General features: G+C 41.7%; 1 long non-coding RNA gene across 1 annotated transcript; it reads left to right on the top strand.

Annotated features, from left to right (window-relative positions):
- Positions 1–902: 902 nt before the first annotated feature.
- Positions 903–4,824, top strand: LOC139028887 (uncharacterized). The gene is made up of 3 exons (XR_011481103.1): positions 903–987; positions 3,079–3,178; positions 4,358–4,824. It is a non-coding gene; the product is annotated as an uncharacterized lncRNA (long non-coding RNA).
- The last annotated feature ends 617 nt before the right edge of the window (positions 4,825–5,441 follow it).

Genomic DNA, 5,441 nt, shown 5'->3' with positions numbered 1-5,441 from the left:
TCAAACGTGGGATTGAAATGAAGGCTTGGCTGACACAGTGACAATTTCTATTAGTGGGCAGGGGAATGAAAGACATATACTCAAATCCCAGGATGATGACGCTATGTCTTTCACCTCTGGTACTACAATGTTGTCTTATGCATGAATTAGTACTTTTGTTTTGTTTTTCCAACAGAATATGCCCACTAAGATATGTGTTTCACACCTGCACTGTACTGTATTTGAGTCCTGCTCTGGGATGCTGTTTCTGTTGTCATGACTGGCCTGCTCGGGTCAGGTTACCGTGGACCACAATCCTACAGAGAGATATCTCACACCCACCAGAGGGGAAGAGATCGAGAGGTATGGAGATGGGGGGTTTATAACACCTCACGCCCATTGTAAATCTTAAGGCAGCAGACAAAATTCCTTTGTCCTCTCACTATGGAGAACCAGCCTCAGAACATTAACATGCAATAAAGGGACTTTGGGACAATAGGTTTTGTCAGCCACAATGGTGGTAATGACGATAGATGGAATATGAAAATGAATGTCGTTTTTGTTATGTTATTAAAGGTTAAAGGATGACATTATAACGAAACCAACTTTAAGAGTTTTCCTAATATGTGCCTACTGTTTGCATATTGTACATTGTGTGGAAAATGTCCAGATCAAAGAGAATGTTTTTGTAAAGATGAAATGTGAAGTTAGTTTTCTAAGTTGGATCTGAGTCAAATCCAGACCTTGCCTCGTAACTTGGTATGCCCAGAGAATTGCCCTGAAGGCGGAAACACCCATTTCTGACCCGAGGGTATAAAACATGTGAGTTAAGAATTAACATATTAGACTAAGGGACCCTGAGCTGCAGCCAAGGTCTGAGTGGTCAGAAAAAGCAACATGAGGTTGAAGAAGACAAAGGAACCTTACACCCGGTACCCGATGACGGACCGTCATCAGAGAAGTCGGAATCCGGTCTACGCAGAGACACCCATCGGATACCTTCAACACGTAATTACATCATTATATTCTGACCCATAAGAGTGGCAGTTCGGGGCAAGGTTAGGGTTAAAATAAGCACAGTTGACAAATGCACCCAAGTGTGTTTTCTCTCGTGCACTCTCTCTTGAAATCCCCATTTTGTGTACACGTGTCATATTGTGTTGGCCCTCTAGGGATCTGTTTTATCATACTAAGTTCTAATCAATAGCCTAGACTGTGTTTTTGTGTATCTTATATTATAATTTTAGCTTGTTAGCAAGCCTGTAGAGGAAATTGATTAATTAGCGACTGTTGTAAAGTCGATATTCTGATATTCTTTGAGTTAATTTGGGAAATAGAAACTCAATTAAGCTAAAACTTTCCCATGGTGCCCCAGGTTAATGAGTTAATAATTGCCTGATTCATTTAATCACATAATTATAAACCGTTAATCATTCGACAAGCAGCAGTCGTCACATTAATCAATACAATGTCACGACACTGTGGTGAGAAGAATCACATTTTATATTTGGTCGTGTATTGTATCTTTATGTGTGGTGTGGTATTTGATAAAGCACTGTTTTGGTGGTTCAGCCAGTACAGAAAACTATATCAAAAGCCCAGTAATGTCCCCCTGGGAATTACATTTTAATGGAGTTATAATAGAAAGCAACTACAAATAGTTAATCAGCAGAAAGGAGAGATAATTCCAAATGGCTTTGCTCAATGATATCATGACAGTAAGGGAAGCTGGCGCAGCAGGGTAACATTGTGCACTGGAACATTTTACTCACATAGCGTCTGCTTCCATAAATGATTGCATACCAGTATCGAAGGTAAAAAAGTAGGGATAATTTTAAAAAGGGACATTAATAGGCTGTTGATGTGACTCCCCTCTCCATCGGTCTGCCTGTAAGTCTATTGATAAGGACATTTGTGTTGCGCTTTTTGCGCTYTAATTCATGGGGGGTATCTATACTGTCACAAAGACCTGTGCCCTGTGATGGGACTAGGTGGGTGGTTGTGATGGGATGATGTACAGCCACTGTGCTAATCACCCATTCACTGACATCAATTACATTCACATGTGACAGGTAATCCTCCAGTCTCTCCTAATGGTTTTATGAATTAGTCAAATTGAGATACATTTCACCATAACAAAAAGGCAGTAAGAAAGGGCACAGGGTGGTGGGTGTGGGTGAGTGTGTTGGGGGGGTTTGGGAGCTGGGGATTGACTTCTACCTACTGAATTCCACCTGCCCTGTTTGGTGACGGTTTCATCAATCTTTCCATTTTACAGTTAAAATGACTTCAATGGTTGGAGTCCCTGGTGTTTTATTTTATCCCCATACCATGCGTTCTGCTTTAAATCACTAGGCAGGAGATGCACTAATCAGTCCCTGGCCAGTTTCATCACCATAAAGAATTGTGCAGCCTTTGTTGCTGCTTTGTTTTTGTCACTCCTTTAAAATGATACATGGCTGGCAATATGTTAAATAAATTATTCTGAATACGGCAAGACAAAGAGAGAACGACTGAGAGAAACTGTGGGTGGTTTGAGAAAGGTGTCCTTCAGTCTTTTCATGTAAGAAAAAAAATTGCACAAAGGAAGCAATTCCACACAACAGACCACAAGTTCCCTCTAAGGGTTGTCATATTACTTAACTCCCTTTGAGTTGGAAAAGCTGTCCATGTAGTTCCATTTATATACTTGTCAATTTCTCATTATCTAACTGACTAACCTGTGTCCTCACCAAACGTCCATCTAATGAGTTTGAGTCATATGCCAAACTGACTCAGAAACTGAAGTAATTTACAGATTGAGAAATCACAGTTTTCTATGCATATATCCATACAGCAGACAAGTGAAACAATCATACAATCACACACAATCTGTCAATCACACAAATGTTTATTTTGTTTTGTTCACCTTCAGTTTTTGCCACTATCATCATACAAGGCCATGTCTGTTCAGTAAACAATCCAAAAAGACAATTATGGCAAAGGGAATAAGCAGTTGCCAGTTCAGCTAAAACACAATTTCTCCAGGTAAATAACCCTAACCAGCTCGCTCAAAACATTTCTAACCTCAATGCACTGAATCAGCTTCCTTTTTTACAGTACAAACTTCGAAGCCTTCAGCACCATGGACAAGGCCTCCTCCACCAGCCTGTACAGTGCCACGGACAGAGCAGGTCAATGCCACAGGCAAGTTAATATGGTAATTTGAGGTATTATTAACAACAACAAAAAAACTGAAACGATTTACTGCGGCATACTGTAAATTATGGTGCATAGTGGGAAAATTGCTGTATTTCGAATGGTACTATAATTTCACCCCTCAAAATACAGTACCTTACAGTACCATTAGAGCGCCCAAAAACTTTTAACCACTATTGGATGCATGGTATGGTTGTTTCTGAGCATTAACATATTTTGAGGCGTGCCTTGTAAGAGGCTATATTTGTTACTCCTGTGAGTGAGAATGCTGTATCAAATTAACTCCTATGTGGTTATAGTGCCCCATCCATTTAAAATGTATAGAGGATGTATGGTTGAGCATTTTGCCATGTCATTTTCATCTGTTTGCCCTGTAGTCGCTGCCAGTTTGAAAGTCTTTGTTGAGGCCTCTAGAAGTGCAAGTGATATAAAACACCAACTATTTATTAATATGGTGTAACGTGTAAACACTTTACCTAGCAGCCAACCTGCTTGCACCAATTCCTTGTAATTACAGAAAAACACTCTAAAATCTCCTAAAGAACTACATTTTTTTGGAATGGTCTGCTAATCCATGTGAGAGACACAGACTCGATCTCAAGCTATAKGTCTTTACTGAAGACTCATCTCTTCAGTAGGGCCTATGATTGAGTGTAGTCTGGCCCAGGGGTGCGAACGCGAATGGCAAGGCACTGGAGTGACGAACCACCCTCCTGTCTCTGCCTGACCGCTTCCCCTATCTCCATTGGGATTCTCTGCACATTACGGGGGCTGAGTCACTGGCTTGCTTGCACTCTTCCGTCCTTCCTGTCCTCGGGCTCATACGGTGTGGAGATTTTTGTGGGCTATACTCGGCCTTGTCTCAGGGTAGTAAGTTAGTGGCCTGTTGATATCCCTTTAGTGTTGTTTTGGCTGTGCTTTGCCAAAGTGGGTGGGGTTATATCCTACCTGATTGTCCCTGTCCAGGGGTAACTTTGGATGGGGCATCAGTGTAGCCGACCCCCCCGTCTCAGTCTCCTGTATCTATGTAGCAATAGTCTATGTGCCGGGGGGCTAGGGTCAGTCTGTTATATATGGTGTAATATATATATGGTGTAATTCTCCTGTCTTATCTGATYTCCTGTGTGATCTTAGATATGCTCCCTAATTCTCCCATATCTCTCTCTCCATCCCCTCCCAGAGGACCTGAGCCCTAGGACAATGCCTCAGGAATACCTGGCCTGATGACTCCTGGCTGTCCCCGTCCCTAGTCCACCTGGTCGTGCTGCTGACCCAGTTTCAGCTGTTCTGCCTGCGGCCATGGAACCCTGAGCTGTTCACCCTCAACACCCCACACATGTTGTCGCACAACTGACATTAACTCCCAAGGTGCTGACCTCTTGCACCCTCTACAACCACTATGATTATTATTTGACCCTGTAGTCTTCTATGAACATTTGAACATCTTGAAGAACTGTAGTAACCTGGTATATTTATGTTTACCAATAGATGGCAGTATTGACTCAAGACGGGGGTTTGCTTCCCGCTATCCGTAGCTATTTCCTATGTCTGCCTATATAACGATGATTAAGAAAGCTTCAGGTAGCTTAATTAAGCCAGGTGCATTAGAGAATGTAATTCTAAATTACAATTAAATACTAAACCGTACATAAGTCTCATGAGTCATAACTCTAAGAAGCCTTTAAGGATACTGCATATTTGGCGATAAGGATAACTATGGAGAACTGCGTTGGATTTTTTTTGCCACGAATTTAACGGAGTGTTTGGCGTGCGACGCTGGAGGTGAGACTCAAGTGAGCGGTGGAAGATTCTGAAGGATTGATTCCCTGGATACGGGTAGGACAAATTATTGACTGTGTGAGGGCAGAAAGAATCGGAAAAGATGGCTTTGGCAACAATAGGCTCGCTGCCACCATTTGATCCTAAAACTCAGAAATGTCTTTGCTGCTAATGAAATAACTGATGCCACTATACATAAATCCATACTGGTAAGCATTTTCGGTGCACAGACGTACAGCTTATTGAGAAACCTGTTGAGCCCAGATAAACCAGGAGAAAAGTCATTCATAGATTTAGTCGAGCTATTAAAAAATCACTTCAACCCAAAACCCAGTGAGATAGTACAAAGATTCAAGTTTGATTCACGCATGAGAAAACCTATCGAATCAGTGGGGGAATATGTGGCTGAATTAAGAACTAGCATTCCCATATAACTATGGGAATACATTATCGCAAATGCTACGCGATCGGCTGGTGTGTGGGAT

Source organism: Salvelinus sp. IW2-2015, linkage group LG15, assembly GCF_002910315.2.
Source record: "Salvelinus sp. IW2-2015 linkage group LG15, ASM291031v2, whole genome shotgun sequence".
NCBI lineage: Eukaryota > Metazoa > Chordata > Actinopteri > Salmoniformes > Salmonidae > Salvelinus > Salvelinus sp. IW2-2015.
The sequence above is the reverse complement of the archived record's forward strand: the minus strand, read 5'-3'. Positions and strand labels throughout refer to the sequence as shown.